Source organism: Ranitomeya variabilis, chromosome 4, assembly GCF_051348905.1.
Source record: "Ranitomeya variabilis isolate aRanVar5 chromosome 4, aRanVar5.hap1, whole genome shotgun sequence".
NCBI classification, from domain to species: Eukaryota; Metazoa; Chordata; class Amphibia; order Anura; family Dendrobatidae; genus Ranitomeya; species Ranitomeya variabilis.
Window position 1 is genome coordinate 616,743,816 of NC_135235.1, and position 17,597 is coordinate 616,761,412.

Sequence of the window (17,597 nt, forward strand, 5' to 3'; positions counted from 1 at the left end):
CAGGGGGCATTCCTGCGTTGTCTCTAGATGCCGCGCGCCAGCCGGAGAACTAACTACCCCTGGTAGAAGAAAACACAGTCCTGGCTTGCCTCCAGAGAATGTCCCCACAGGAGATAGCAGCCCCCCACATATAATAACGGTGAGAGCAGATGAAAAGACACACGTAGTATGAAAGCAGATTTAGCACAGAGAGGCCCGCTAACTAAATAGCAGAAAGATACAACAGAGGACTTCGCGGTCAGCTGCAAAACCCTTCAAAACACCATCCTGAAATTACCTTAACTCATGTGACAACTCATGCCACTGGAGTGGTAATTTCAGCCCAACAAGAGCTTCCAGCTGCAGAGATTCACATAAGTGCAAACTGGACAAAACATACAAAAATAGACTTAAGGACTAAAGTGTCCAACTTAGCTGAGCAGAAAACTGGGAGCAGGAACATGCAACAGAATCACTCTGGATACATTGATGGCCAGCATTAGAATGACTGAGGAGCAAGGTTAAATAGGATACTCCCACATCCTGATAGGAACAGGTGAACTGAGAAGGCAAAGCTTGCAGGACACCAGTACCACAAGAGACCACCGGGGGAGCCCACAAACCGAATCACAACAGGGACGACTTTTTAATTTGTCTGTACCAGAACATGCCGCTATGCGGAGTTATATCAAGGAGTCTTTGGAGAAGGGGCATATTCGCCCGTCCTCGTCCCCTTTGGGTGCGGGGTTCTTTTTTGTGGCCAAGAAGGATGGTTCTCTGAGACCCTGTATAGATTATCGCCTTCTAAATAACATCACGGTCAAATTTCAGTATCCTTTGCCACTGTTGTCCGATCTGTTTGCTCGGATTAGGGGGGCCAGTTGGTTCACCAAGAGAGCGTATAATCTTGTGCGTATAAAGCAGGGCGATGAATGGAAAACAGAATTCAATACGCCCGAAGGCCATTTTGAGTACTTGGTGATGCCTTTTGGGCTTTCCAATGCCCCTTCTGTGTTCCAGTCCTTCATGCACGACATCTTCCGAGAATATCTGGATAGGTTTATGATTGTGTACCTGGATGATATTTTGGTCTTTTCTGATGATTGGGAGTCTCATGTGAAGCAGGTCAGGATGGTATTTCAGGTCCTGCGAGCCAATGCCTTGTTTGTGAAGGGCTCTAAAAGTCTCTTCGGAGTCCAGAAGGTTTCCTTTTTGGGCTTTATTTTTTCTCCTTCTACCATTGAGATGGATCCAGTCAAGGTCCAGGCTATTTATGACTGGACTCAACCTACATCGGTAAAGAGTCTTCAGAAGTTCTTGGGTTTTGCTAATTTTTACCATCGCTTCATCACTAATTTTTCCAGTGTGGTTAAGCCTTTGACGGATTTGACCAAGAAGGGTTCTGATGTGACGAATTGGTCTCCTGCGGCCGTGGAGGCCTTTCAGGAGCTCAAACGTCGGTTCTCTTCGGCTCCTGTCTTGCGTCAGCCGGATGTCTCTCTGCCCTTCCAGGTCGAGGTTGATGCTTCTGAGATTGGAGCTGGGGCTGTCTTGTCACAGAGAAGCTCTGATGGCTCTGTGATGAGGCCATGTGCTTTCTTTTCAAGAAAGTTTTCGCCTGCCGAGCGGAATTATGATGTTGGTAATCGGGAGTTGTTGGCAATGAAATGGGCATTTGAGGAGTGGCGACATTGGCTAGAGGGAGCCAAACATCGTGTGGTGGTCTTGACGGATCACAAGAATTTTACTTATCTCGAGTCTGCTATATGGCTAAATCCTAGACAGGCTCGATGGTCGATGTTTTTCTCCCGTTTCGATTTCGTGGTGTCATACCTTCCGGGTTCGAAGAACGTGAAGGCTGATGCTCTTTCTAGGAGCTTTGTGCCTGACTCTCTGGGAGTTTCTGAACCGGCTGGTGTCCTCAGAGAGGGGGTGATTTTGTCTGCCATCTCCCCTGATTTACGACGGGTACTGCAGGAATTTCAGGCCAATAGACCTGACCGTTGTCCACCGGAGAGACTGTTTGTCCCGGATAGATGGACCAGTAGAGTCATTTCCGAGGTTCATTCTTCGTTGTTGGCGGGTCATCCTGGGATTTTTGGTACCAGGGATTTGGTGGCTAGGTCCTTTTGGTGGCCTTCCTTGTCACAGGATGTGCGTTCCTTTGTGCAGTCCTGTGGGATTTGTGCTCGGGCCAAGCCCTGCTGTTCTCGTGCCAGTGGACTGCTTTTGCCTTTACCTGTCCCGAAGAGGCCCTGGACGCATATTTCCATGGATTTTATTTCGGATCTTCCAGTCTCTCAGAAGATGTCTGTTATCTGGGTGGTTTGTGATCGTTTTTCTAAAATGGTCCATTTGGTGCCCTTGCCTAAGCTGCCTTCCTCCTCCGATTTGGTTCCACTGTTTTTTCAGAATGTGGTTCGTTTGCATGGTATTCCTGAGAATATTGTGTCTGACAGAGGATCCCAGTTTGTGTCCAGATTTTGGCGGTCCTTTTGTGCTAAGATGGGCATTGAATTATCTTTTTCATCGGCCTTCCATCCTCAGACGAATGGCCAAACCGAACGAACTAATCAGACCTTGGAGACTTATCTGAGATGTTTTGTTTCTGCGGATCAGGATGATTGGGTGACTTTTTTGCCATTGGCTGAGTTCGTCCTCAATAATCGGGCTAGTTCTGCTACTTTGGTTTCGCCTTTTTATTGCAATTCTGGTTTTCATCCTCGTTTTTCCTCAGGTCAGGTTGAGCCTTCTGACTGTCCTGGGGTGGATTCTGTGGTGGATAGTTTGCAGCGGATTTGGAACCATGTGGTGGACAATTTGACGTTGTCACAAGAGAAGGCTCAGCGCTTTGCTAACCGCCGTCGCTGTGTGGGTCCCCGACTTCGTGTGGGGGATTTGGTATGGTTGTCTTCTCGTTATGTTCCGATGAAGGTTTCCTCTCCTAAGTTCAAGCCTCGTTTCATCGGTCCCTATAAGATTTTGGAAATCCTCAACCCTGTGTCATTTCGTTTGGACCTCCCAGCATCATTTGCCATTCACAATGTGTTCCATAGGTCATTGTTGCGGAGATATGTAGTGCCTGTGGTTCCTTCTGTTGACCCTCCTGCTCCGGTCTTGGTTGAGGGAGAATTAGAGTATGTGGTGGAGAAGATCTTGGATTCTCGTGTTTCGAGACGGAAGCTTCAGTACTTAGTTAAATGGAAGGACTATGGTCAGGAGGATAATTCCTGGGTTGTCGCCTCTGATGTCCATGCGGCCGATTTGGTTCGTGCCTTTCACTCGGCTCGTCCTGATCGGCCTGGGGGCTCTGGTGAGGGTTCGGTGACCCCTCCTCAAGGGGGGGTACTGTTGTGAATTCCGTCTGGGTTCCCTCTGGTGGCCTTTAGCGATACTGCGGGTCTGGAGCTGGGCTCAGCTGCCTCATTTCCTGCTATGTTGGTTCCTATTTAAATCCACCTGGACCTTTACTTGTTGCCTGCTGTCGTTGTATTCAGTACTGGTTCTGACCTCTCCTGGATTTTCCTGGTGACCTGTCTATTTCTGAGAAGCTAAGTCTTGCTAGTTCTTTTTGCTCATTGTTTCCTTGTATATGTTTCTCAGTATATGATGTGTTCAGTCCAGCTTGCTTATATGTGATTTTTCGCTTGCTGGTAGCTCTGGGGAGCAGAAGTGCGCCCCTCACATCGTGAGTCGGTGTGGGGGTTCTTGTACTTTCTGCGTGGATAGTTATTGATAGTTTTTGTACCGACCGCACAGATCCATGCTATCTTCTGTCTATTTAGTGTTAGCGGGCCTCATTTGCTTAAACCTGTTTTTCATTCCTACGTTTGTATTTTCCCCTTAACTCACCGTTATTATTTGTGGGGGGCTGTCTAAACTTTGGGGTTATTTCTCTGAGGCAAGTGAGGCTTTGCTTTCTCTCTAGGGGTAGCTAGTTTCTCAGGCTGTGAAGAGGCGTCTAGGTTTTTAGGTAACGCTCCACGGCTGCCTTTAGTGTGTGTGGATAGGATCAGGATTGCGGTCGGTATAGTTCCACATTCCCGGAGCTTGTCCTACTATTCAGGTTTACCTATCAGGTCAGTTTGGTGATCCTACCACCGGATCATAACAGGATACCTTCCGATACTTGGTGTCCCATTCACTTGTATTGGTATCGGGTATCGGTATCGGATCAGATCCGATACTTTGCCGGTATCGGCCGATACTTTCCGATACCGATACTTTCAAGTATCGGACGGTATCGCTCAACACTATTTCTGACTAAATCCCCCAGCTTCAGTTTGTAAAATTCAGCCCCAAATGTGGCAACGTGCTTCACTCCTGCTTGCAGACCCTTATTATTGTATCACTCTCTAGACCTTCAGCGATAAACTGACTTCTATTACAGACAAATATTTCACATTTTGACTCACCAGTCTAGAGCACTTACTGTCATTTTTCTGTACCCCAGTTCCTATATTTGCTGTCCATACTCATACATATACATTATGGGAATATATACTGATGACGACCTTTGACACATGAAGGGACCGCAGTAGTCTCGAAAGCTTGCAATTTGTTACCATCTTTTCAGTTAGCCATTAAAAGGTATTAACCACTGAGGACTCACAATTCTAAATATTTTTCATACTTCATTTGGGATCCAAGAAGTATCGTTTCTCTTTGCGGAGAGTGACATGATAAGCATGTCGAGGTGAGGAGACTTAAAGCCACAATGCTCCTCTGGGAAATAAGCAAATTGTCTCTTCAGAGAGGAAGAGGACTAGAACTGTAGTGCCACCTATTGGAAGTAGCAATCCTAACAGTCAATGTCGATCCTTTAACGAGCCTTGTCACATGACTTAGGTTAAAAGCCGAACCAGAATCTCAATTTGGAGACACTGTGTTTCTGGGTACTGCCCCTCGTCAGTGCAAAGTGGAGATCTGGTTTGGCTGAGTGAGAGGCGTCTGACCGGGATCCAAGAAGTACATTTGAAATTGGTTATGCCATTCCAATGTGGATTTACACTGAAACTGATAAATTCAAAACATGATTTTATTCTGCACTCAGGGGTAAAGTGGTTAATGTCCATACAGGTAATTGTAGCTATTCAGTGTTTGTGTACCATGAAGTGACATAACTGATAGGCAAGATGGAAAGTTGTGCTGTACAATGGTCACCATTATTGAGTTTATATGATGAAATTTCAGCAAAATTTGAGTTGCTTTTTTTGCCTATACGATAAACTGAGAACGTGAAGAATGTGTATGGAACCTAAAGCTGGAGGTACATTCGCCAATGACTTCTCCATTCCATATACAGTACATTCAGAATTCCTATGTGATGCCACATTTGAGGCACTAGTCAACATGTGATAGCACAATTACTACAAATGGTCCCAGATTTTTTTCTTATGCTTCCTCAATTTCCCAACTTTCAGTAAGTCAGAGGCCTGATAGTGACAGATCATCTGTTTCTGGATGATTGCTTATGTTAGTCACTCACTTAGACGCTAATTAACATCATCACTACATTAAAGGAGCCTCTGGGGAGCATAGAAGGTCAGATTCCTCAACACCTTTTTTGGACAGGCATTACAATTTGATAACAAGTATCAGCAGGGTTCTTGGTCCAGCTGGGATTCAACAGGATGATCAAAGAAGAGGAATGCGGATTTTGTAGCCTGGACTTTCAGCTGTCACAAGAAAGGGATATTAATATTAATCACAACAAACTGGACAGACACAAATTATAAACTTTGTGTTCACAGTGTATAAAGTCCTGAGTTCATGAAAACCCTCAAACTCTGCAAAAGATTAAAAAAAAGTTGTGCTAACACTTTAGTTTAGCGTTGTACTAATCTTACATTATGAGTTTCGCTCCAGTTACAGATATTCACATTTGGCTTACTTAGGATATACATCCAGGCCCTTGATCAGATATTAAATTCATCTTGGCTTTTCTTTGGCATCTCCAATGCTTCACCATATTGCCCAAGCCACATTATGATGTCATAGCAAGAAAATGACTAGTTACAAGCCATAACGATCAGTTTATTGACATTACTTTGTTGAATCAAAGCTGGAACAACAAAGTTTCATTCGCTGGGTTCCTTAATGATCAACTCATAATGTGAATGGAAATACTCAAGTCCTTCTGGCTGAACAAAGCTGACATCAAAATCAGAAATATCATAGGGAATTATCAAGCTGTAGATGTCAATTGCCTTGAATCCAATCCTCAGCAGGAACTCCACAAGTTTAGACCTTGGAGGACATGCATCACTGCCACTGGACAGAAGATAAACCATATTCCTACACACACTGCCCAGCCCAGCTGTTTAGAGCAGTCCTCCGCTCCCTGCTTTTGTAAGGCCCCAAGTTCATGCCTCTATATCCTAAAGGACATATCAACCTCTCAACCTTCTACCATTAGTGGTCACTCCACCTTCTTTGGAGCATCCAGGAGAAGCCATTGCAACATTCTGTCCCCAGAGCCTGGAGATGTGAAGAATGCACTATTTCACCCATCGGTGACACCAGCATAACTCCTGACAAGCCCTGCCATTACCAGGGAGGCACCTGACCAGTATCTGCATCATCATTATTATCCTCCACCATTACATCTCAGCTTTCACCATATCAGCACCCACACCACTATTCACATCCTTAAATGACAATTTCACATCAATCACACTCACCACTCCTTCCGCACTAAGATTCACAGCTGGTGGAACAGCGTTAACCATGAATGACACTTTACTCACATAATCGGGTGCAAGGCACTTGGTGACCTCTATAGAACTAAATGTAACCTCACCCCTGGTCTTGTGTGTGCTCTTTGCGCCATCAGTATTAGGCCAGGTTCACATTGCGTTAACAGCAGCCCATTCAACACATGCGTTAATGGGTTGCTGTTAACGCAAGTGCCGGTATGTCAGCGCGCTAGCGCAGATAGAGCTAGCAGATGCTCTATCTGCGCTAGCAGTGACAGACCCGGAAACGCTGCAGCCCGCGTCCCAGGGTCCGTCACTCAATGACGGCACATCGCTAGCGCACGCCCATTGTGGGCGTGCTCTAGCGATGCGTCCAACATTGAACTAAATGGTGGCGTTAACGGACTATGTTACACCGCGTTATGCCGCGGTGTAACGTAGTCCTTCTAACGGATGCCAAAAATGTAATGTGAACCTGGCCTTAGATGTTCATTTACAATGTTTCACCTATGTACACGCCGCTGATCCTTAGGAGCAGTGAGACGCTTCTCATCTTTTGTTTCAAGATCTTACTAATCAGCAGCACCAACTCAAAACAACTCCTTTCTTAGAACAATTTATTTTGGAGGACTGGGACTCCCAGCTCCAGCAACCACTACACTCTAGGGTTGTTCTCAACTAGGTAATTAATGGTATCAGCACTTAGAGGTGCGCCAGACTGCTCCTCCTCTCACTGAGTAGGGCACCACAGTATCAGGACCTGCCTAAATGGCTTTTGCCAAGCCGCCCTCACCCTCCGACCTTTTGGCTGATACAGGCAGTGATAGAGCTCAGCGCCTAGTTACTTCGCCTGGTGATCTCCCGCACTTTACACACAGTCCACAGCAGAACCCAGACTGGGCTTAGTGGGGCTTACAGAGTGACCCTTTCTGGCACTGTGTACATACATTACATTAGGTATCCTGTACTGATCCTGAGTTACATCCTGTATTATACCCCAGAGCTGCACTCGCTATTCTGCTGGAGCATCACTGTGTACATACTGTACATTATATTATTTATCTTTTACTGATCCTGAATTACATCCTGCATTATACTTTACATTAGAGCTTGTAGGATTTCATTGTCTCTGGTAGGCATTAATTAGGCCTTAGGTGGCGTTCCTATAGGCAATGCAGTTTTGGTACAAACACATGCAGTTTTTGTTACTTTACATAGGTTGTACAGCACAAAACAGCTATAGTCAGTAACAACCACTGATACTTGCAGTTTTTTGCACATGGCTTGTGCAGACACTTCTCAGAGAGAGATTCTTGCCTCTGTTACATCCAGCAGACTGACAGACTCCTCAGTCACTACATTCAGAGAGAGACCCCGGCACGTCTCAATCTCAACTGCAGCTCACATTTTTGTTGATCTCTCCTGAGCATACTCAACTCTGCTTCACTAGAAGCCTGTCACTCCCCTCAGGAGACTGCTACTTAATGAATCTACTTCCTACTTCTTAGAGAAACCATGTGTGTGCTTCTAATCAAGACCTGCAGAGCTGGGATTTAAACTTGTCCTTCCCAGCTATGCAACAATCTACACTCACCAAAAGGCCATGTTCACACTATCAGTATTCGGTCAGTATTTTTCCTCAGGATTTGTAAGCCAAAATAGTTGAAACAATCAGCTGAAAAGTGTAATAGAAACACGTCACCATTTTCATCCACTGCTGGTTTTGGCTTAGAAATACTAAGGTAAAAATCTCAACAAATACTGAACATGTGATCAAATTAGAGTCTCTCCATTATGGGTTTTTACTACTTTACTACAATTCACTTTTTTATTTCAGTTTTTCCACTTGATGGAGGATTTAATGAAGGAAAACAAATCATTTGATGTTTGTGATCATTTATTATACAGAATTACATCTTACAGCAAGTACTTGTTGTTTTTGGCCACAGACTTACATTTCCACCAGGTCAAGGATAGTGAAGGGTTAACACTAAGCATTGCTGACATCATAACTCTAGACATAGGGCCCTGGGATTAAAAACATAAAAAAAGAGAGAAGAAATAACAAAACAAAGAAAAGTGGTACTGACGTGAGGAAATTTTTCAGTGGTTTGGGCTGTTCTAGGAGCAGCAATCGGCCAAGATGAAATTTAAGATGATGTTGACTGCTCGCTTTATAAATGACATATTGCAGCAAGTCTGAAGTATTTGTTTGGTTAAGCTTACGGTAACTTGCTAAGTTTTCTTTTCTGAAATTATGATGTTCCTCCCTACATTTAAAAAAAATATCCATGATGCATGACTACGGCAGTGATTAACTCTTATCGTGCTGGTAGGGATCCTACTTTTTCAAGTAAATGACACATATGAAAAGAAATATGTAATAGTAACGTCTGCATAACCTAAATAAAGGGGATTGTCATCTGACTCTAATTCTCAATTGCGCTTCCTAGAAGATGATATTCACAAAGTGATATTCTTTTAGAACCAAGTGTAATTAAGTAAAAATAAAATTTGTGTACTTTTCCATTATCTGGATGCCAATGCCATCTCTAAGCTAATGTCTTAATGCTCCTCTCTGTGCTACAATGAGCCACCATGTCTGCTCCTGGGGAGTAGTGTAATAAGAAGCCGTGATATCTCTGAAAAATTCTTGCAGGATGTGCAATTAATGAGGAGAGACTGCCATCTGTTTGTCAGCCGTAATCATGCAGAACCAAATTGTGCTGGAAGATTTGCAGGAGGAATGACCTTGTGTGCTGGACCTGATCACGGGCCCCACAGGAAGGACTTCCCTGATATAAAAGCTCTGCACGCCAGACCACAAAGAGATTTGGAGCCAGGGAAGACAGTATTGCATATGTGCTCCAGAGACACCGCTGAGACCAGAGTGACAGGCCTCAGCGGGAAGACTGTGCCACCCAGGTGCCGGTTGCAGTAGACCTCCAAGTACCACCTACACTGGTCAGAGCCAGGAGCTGCGCCCAGCACTGGTCAAGCCTCCGAGGCCTGATGTTGTCTGTCAAGAGACAAAGTCTAGTTCTTTCCACCCCCAAGAGACTTCCACTGATAGTCAAGCCCAGAATATCCGTGAGGAGACTATGACAGGCTAGGGCCGCCAGCGATTGTGGAGAAACAGAGAGTGAGCAGGGCCATCACTTCCAGCTATCATCTATGGTACCCATGGAGGTGGCTGAGATTAGGATTACAGGTTGGGATGGGGCTGGCGGGTGCACGAGAGGCTCAATGGGCTTTGATAGACAACGTCAGAAAGAGACTTGTGGCCTAGAGAGAAAGCCCGGTGATCCCTACTATGTCCAGAATTTCAGAGAGAACTTGTTGCATAGTTTAGTGGCAGAAGAAAGTTGTGAGATTAGATTATATGGGGTAATTCAACTTTTATCTACACAGGACATGAGGTACATGCATCAGCTTCTTAATACAGCATAACAGGAAGTCTGAAGGACCTTTTACCAGAGAGAAAGTGAAACCAAAGTGCAACAATTACATTCAACTAAGCATATAACAGTAACAACATCGCCATCTACTCTCAGAAAAGTGTAAACTCCTCCTGCACACAAATAAGTCTGTATCTGTTTCATATCTGCCAACAGAACTTACGTGGTGATTCCCATGACTGGGCACACCACCTTTTGTTTAAAGAATACTGACATTCCATAGTGAAAGACTTTCTTGGTTATTCTTAACTTATTGCTATTCATTCTACTGTTGATTTTCATAGTTACTAACACTAATTGTTTAAAGTTACTGCTGTAAATAATTTAATTTATATCAATCCCTGACTGCTGCACACCTCATGATCTCTGTTGGTTGCATCTAGACACCAGCATTACAGCAGCAACAAGAAATAATCTTCCACTGTCCCATCAAAGCATGGGGAACATCTCGGTACAGACACTACCCCTATCTGATGACACAGTGAAGGAGAGGACGAGGGGGTGATTCATGTGCTGCCTAACACTGGAGAGCCACCCACTGATCTGTGGTTCCTTCCAGTGGCACAACTTGAAGCTCATGGACATCAATGCAAAAGCTCCAATGGAGCCCGATGATATTGCAGGTCTTTAAGTACAGTGCCTTGCGAAAGCATTCGGCCCCCTTGAACTTTTCAACCTTTTCCCACATATCATGTTTCAAACATAAAGATACCAAATGTAAATTTTTGGTGAAGAATCAACAACAAGTGGAACACAATTGTGAAGTTGAACGAAATTTATTGGTTATTTTAAATTTTTGTGGAAATTCAAAAACTGAAAAGTGGGGCGTGCAATATTATTTGGCCCCTTTACTTTCAGTGCAGCAAACTCACTCCAGAAGTTCATTGTGGATCTCTGAATGATCCTATGTTGTCCTAAATGGTAATGATGATAAATATAATCCACCTGTGTGTAATCAAGTCTCCGTATACATGCACCTGCTCTGTGATAGTCTCAGGGTTCTGTTTGAAGCACAGAGAGCATCATGAAGATCAAGGAACACAACAGGCAGGTCCTTGATACTGTTGTGCAGAGGTTTAAAGCCGGATTTGGATACAAAATGATTTCCAAAATTTTAAACATCCCAAGGAGCACTGTGCAAGCGATCATATTGAAATGGAAGGAGTATCATACCACTGCAAATCTACCAAGACCCGGCCGTCCCTGTAAACATTCATCTCAAACAAGGAGAAGACTGATCAGAGATGCAGCCAAGAGACCCATGATCACTCAGGATGAACTGCAGAGATCTACAGCTGAGGTGGGACAGTCTGTCCATAGGACAACAATCAGTCGTACATTGCACAAATCTGGCCTTTATGGAAGAGTGGCAAGAAGAAAGCCATTTCTCAAAGATATCCATAAAAAGTGTAGTTTAAAGTTTGCAACAAGCCACCTGGGAGAGACACTAAACATGTGGAAGAAGGTGCTCAGGTCAGATGAAACCAAAATCGAACTTTTTGGCAACAATGCCAAACAATATTCCATAGAAAAAAAAAAAAAGAAAGTATGACGGCACCAGGATAAGTGTTTTTTGATGGCAATTAAAGTGGGCGACTTGCTGCAATAGTCAGAGTTTCATGTGGCAGGCAGACCAACCATGGACAATTATCACACTGCGGTGCACAACCAAACAGTAATTCGTATCAAAACATCCATACTTGGACCTGTTGAAGCGCAGTCCGCGTGAAACGGCCATCGTCCGGTTCTCTCCCTGCACCCTCTCGTTTTAACTGCAGCCCGAAAGGCATGTCCGTACTCCTATTTATGGATGAATAAAGGATTTTTTATGTATATCGCTTGGGTGAGTGCCACCTTTTCTGTTTTTTCTGGATGTTTTGAATGCCAAACAATATGTTTGGCGTAAAGGCAACACAGCTCATCACCCTGAACACACCATCCCCACTGACAAACATGGTGGTGGCAGCATCATGGTTTGGGCCTGCTTTTCTTCAGAAGGGACAGGGAAGATGGTTAAAATTTATGGAAAGATGGATGGAGCCAAATGCAGGACCATTCTTGAAGAAAACCTGTTGGAGTCTGCAAAAGACCTGCGACTGGGATGGAGATTTGTCTTCCAACAAGACAATGATCCCAAACATAAAGCAAAATCTACAATGGAATGGTTCAAAAATAAACGTATCCAGGTGTTAGAATGGCCAAGTCAAACTCCAGACCTCAATCCAATCGAGAATCTATGGAAAGAGCTGAAAACTGCTGTTCACAAACGATCTCCATCAAACCTCACTGAGCTCGAGCTGTTTGCCAAGGATGAATGGGCAAGAATTTCAGTCTCTCGATGTACAAAACTGATAGAGACATATCCCAAGCTACTTGCAGCTGTAATCGCAGCAAATGGTGGCGCAACAAAGTATTAAGTTAAAGGGGCCGAATAGTATTGCACGGCTCACTTTTCAGTTTTTGACTTTCCACAAAAATTTAAAATAACCAATAAATTTTGTTCAACTTTACAATTGTGTTCCACTTGTTGTTGATTCTTCACCAAAAATTTACATTTGGTATCTTTATGTTTGAAGCATGATATGTGGGAAAAGGTTGAAAAGTTCAAGGGGGCTGAATACCTTCGCAAGGCACTGTATATTGATCTTTTTATTTCAGCAAAAGGGACTTTTGGGGCTCCCTAGGCTCCATGGCTCGGGTGCTAATGCAAACCCTTCACCTATTGTAGTTATGCCCCAGGGGCTGAATGGGTGGTTCAGTATCTCTACATACACCACAAGGAGTGTCACTGACTTTGGCTCCCCCAATGCCACAGGCCAGAGGTTTGATACCTCCAAGAGATGGTTCAGTCTCCTCAATGATTTCATCAAGAGTGTTACTGACATTCACTCCCTCTTTGCTACTTAAAAATTGCTTGAACCAAGACGTTCATTAATGCCAGGAGCATCTGTGATGGTAGCTCCCAACCCACCAGTGATGAGCGGTTTGATGCCACAGTGTGTTTTTGCATCTCTTGAAGCTGCAAACATTAACAATCAGCAACGCCACCAAGAGCATCATTGATGGGGGTTCCCCCTTGCCAATGATGACTGGTTTGATGTCACTCAGAGGGGGCTCAATCTCCGCGTGTCACAAACCATGATGCTCCCTAAAAGTGGGTCCCCTCATATCATGGACGAGAGGTTGAATGCCAATGATTAATGTTTTAGCCTCCCCATGACACTTATCATAATGGTCATAATTATTATTATTATTATTATTATTCATTTTTATAGCGCCATTTATTCCATGGCACTTTACATGTGAAAAAAGGGGCATACATAGACAAGAACAATCAACATGAGCAATGCAATGCACACACAAGTACAGAAGGAGAGAGGACCCTGCCAGCTAGGGCTTACAGTCTACAGGGGATGGTAGAGGATTCACTAGGAGAGGGTAGAGCTGGTAGTACAGCGGTTCAGTAGACTGAGGATCACTGCAGGTTGTGGGCTTGTCAGAAGAGGTGGGTCTTCAGGTTCCTTTTGAAAGTATCTGTGGTAGGCGAAAGTCTAATGTGTTGTGGTAGAGAGTTCCAGAGTATGGGGGAAGCACGGGAGAAGTCTTGTATGTGGTTGTGGGAAGAAGAGATAAGAGGGGAGTAGAGAAGGAGATCTTGAGAGGATCCAAGGTTGCGTGTAGGATAGGTTCAGATTTGCGGTCAGTCCAGTTTACCACCTCCCTAGAGCTTGTCCTATGTTTTGTTACTTAGCTGGAGTATTTTGTGATCCTCAACCACTAAGGATCATAACAGTAGAGCAGGCCAAAAAGTGTTTAATGCATCGCATAAGTGGGATAAAAAGAAGACCTGAGTACATTTTTTTTTTTCCTCCCGCTTTTCCTTTGCTGCAGTCTGTTTAGCTTCTTTCATCCCCTTGAACTCTGGGTGGTTTTGAGCTCAGCTGCAGACATGAATGTTCAGACTCTGGCTTCTAGTGTGGATCATCTTGCTGCATGGGTGCAAAGTATTCAGGATTTTGTTATTCATAGCTCTATGTCAGAACCAAAGATACCCATTCCTGAGTTGTTTTCTGGAGATAGATCTAGGTTTCTAAATTTTAAGAATAATTGTAAGTTATTTCTATCTCTGAGACCTCGTTCCTCTGGTGATTCCACTCAGCAAGTTAAAATTGTTATCTCCTTGTTGCGTGGCGACCCTCAAGATTGGGCTTTCTCTCTGGCGCCAGGAGATCCTGCATTGCTTAATGTAGATGCATTTTTTCTGGCTCTTGGACTGCTTTATGAGGAGCCTAATCTTGAGAATCAGGCAGAAAAAGCGTTGCTGGCTATCTCTCAAGGTCAGGATGAAGCAGAGGTGTATTGTCAAAAATTTCGGAAATGGTCGGTGCTTACTCAATGGAATGAGTGTGCCCTGGCTGCAAATTTCAGAGAAGGTCTTTCTGAGGCCGTTAAGAATGTTATGGTGGGGTTTCCCACCCCTACAAGTCTGAGTGATTCTATGGCTTTAGCCATTCAGGTTGATCGGCGTTTGCGGGAACGCAAATCAGCTCATCCTTTGGCGGTATTTCCTGAACAGAGACCTGAGTCTATGCAATGTGACCGAACTCTGACCAGAATTGAGCGACAAAGTCATAGACGTCAAAATGGGTTGTGCTTTTACTGTGGTGATTCTACTCATGTTACCTCAGCATGCTCTAAACGCTTAAAAAAAAATCGCTAAACCTGTCACCATTGGTACTATGCAACCTAAATTTATTTTGTCTGTTACTTTGATTTGTTCTTTGTCGTCCTACCCGGTTATGGCTTTTGTGGATTCGGGTGCTGCCCTGAATCTGATGGATTTGTCGTTTGCCAGGCGCTGTGGTTTTGTCCTGGAGCCTTTGGAATTTCCTATTCCTCTGAGGGGAATTGATGCTACGCCATTGGCTGAGAATAAGCCTCAGGATTGGACGCAAATGACCATGTGCATGACTCCCGTACATCAGGAGGTGATTCGCTTTCTTGTTCTGCATAATTTGCATGATGTTGTCGTTTTGGGTCTGCCATGGCTGCAGGCTCATAATCCAGTTTTAGATTGGAAAGCTATGTCTGTGTCAAGTTGGGGTTGTCAGGGAATTCATGGCGATGCTCCGTTGGTGTCTATTGCTTCTTCCACTCCTTCTGAGGTCCCTGAGTTTTTGTCTGACTACCAGGATGTATTTGATGAGCCCAGGTCCAGTGCCCTGCCCCCTCATAGGGATTGTGACTGTGCTATTAATTTAATTCCTGGTAGTAAATTCCCTAAGGGACGACTTTTTAATCTGTCTATACCAGAGCATGCCGTGATGCGGAGTTATATAAAGGAGTCTTTGGAGAAGGGACATATTCGCCCATCCTCTTCCCCTCTTGGTGCAGGATTTTTTTTTGTGGCCAAGAAGGACGGTTCTTTGAGACCTTGTATAGATTATCGTCTTCTGAATAAAATCACAGTCAAATTTCAGTATCCTTTACCACTATTGTCTGATTTGTTTACTCGGATTAAGGGTGCCAGTTGGTTCACCAAGATAGATCTCCGTGGTGCGTATAACCTTGTGCGCATTAAGCAGGGAGATGAATGGAAAACAGCATTTAATATGCCTGAAGGCCATTTTGAGTACTTGGTGATGCCTTTTGGACTCTCTAATGCTCCTTCTGTGTTTCAGTCCTTCATGCATGACATCTTCCGAGAATATCTGGATAAATTTATGATTGTTTATCTGGATGACATTTTGGTCTTTTCTGATGATTGGGAGTCCCATGTGAAGCAGGTCAGGATGGTGCTTCAGGTCCTGCGTGCTAATGCTTTATTTGTGAAGGGCTCAAAATGCCTCTTCGGAGTACAGAAGGTCTCCTTTTTGGGTTTTATTTTTTCTCCTTCTACTGTGGAGATGGACCCAGTCAAGGTCCAGGCTATTCATGACTGGACTCAGCCCACAAAAAGAAGTGAAGGACAGCATCCAATCCGGGTGAAAAACGTGTCACTTTATTGTGCCAAATGCGACGTTTCGACCACAACGGTCATGATAAAGACCGTTGTGGTCGAAACGTCGCATTTGGCACAATAAAGTGACACGTTTTTCACCCGGATTGGATGCTGTCCTTCACTTCTTTTTGTGGTACGTACTTCTCCACTTGGGTCCAGTGGAACTAGGACGGGCATCCCACCGTTCAGTTGTGCTGCCAGCTAAAACTTTTATTCTTGGACTCAGCCCACGTCTGTTAAGAGTCTTCAGAAGTTCTTGGGTTTTGCTAATTTTTACCGTCGTTTCATCGCTAATTTTTCTAGCGTGGTTAAACCTTTGACGGATTTGACAAAGAAGGGTTCTGATGTGACTAATTGGTCTCCTGCGGCCGTGGAGGCCTTTCGGGAGCTGAAGCACCGGTTTTCTTCAGCTCCAGTCTTATGTCAGCCAGATGTCTCTCTCCCCTTCCAGGTCGAGGTTGATGCTTCTGAGATTGGAGCAGGGGCTGTTTTGTCGCAGAGAAGCTCTGATGGCTCTGTGATGAAGCCATGTGCTTTCTTTTCAAGAAAGTTTTCGCCTGCCGAGCGGAATTATGATGTTGGTAATCGGGAGTTGTTGGCTATGAAGTGGGCATTTGAGGAGTGGCGACATTGGCTCGAAGGAGCTAAACATCGTGTGGTGGTCTTGACTGATCACAAAAATCTGATTTACCTTGAATCTGCCAAGCGCTTGAATCCTAGACAGGCTCGTTGGTCGTTGTTTTTCTCCCGTTTCAACTTCGTGGTCTTATACCTGCCTGGTTCGAAGAACGTGAAAGCTGATGCACTTTCTAGGAGTTTTGTGCCTGACTCTCCGGGAGTTTCTGAGCCGGCTGGTATTCTCAGAGAGGGAGTGATTTTGTCTGCCATTTCCCCAGATTTGCGACGAGTGCTGCAGAAATTTCAGGCGGATAGACCTGACCGTTGTCCACCAGAGAGACTGTTTGTCCCGGATAGATGGACCAGCAGAGTTATTTCTGAGGTTCATTCTTCGGTGTTGGCGGGTCATCCTGGGATTTTTGGTACCAGAGATTTGGTGGCTAGGTCCTTCTGGTGGCCTTCCTTGTCGCGGGATGTGCGTTCCTTTGTGCAGTCTTGTGGGATTTGTGCTCGGGCTAAGCCTTGCTGTTCTCGTGCCAGCGGTTTGCTTTTGCCTTTGCCTATTCCGAAAAGGCCTTGGACGCACATTTCCATGGATTTTATTTCGGATCTTCCAGTATCTCAGAAAATGTCTGTCATCTGGGTGGTGTGTGATCGTTTTTCCAAGATAGTCCATTTGGTGCCCTTGCCTAAGTTGCCTTCTTCCTCCGATTTGGTTCCTCTATTTTTTCAGAATGTGGTTCGCTTGCACGGCATTCCTGAAAATATTGTGTCTGATAGAGGATCCCAGTTTGTGTCCAGGTTTTGGCGGACTTTTTGTGCTAAGATGGGCATTGATTTGTC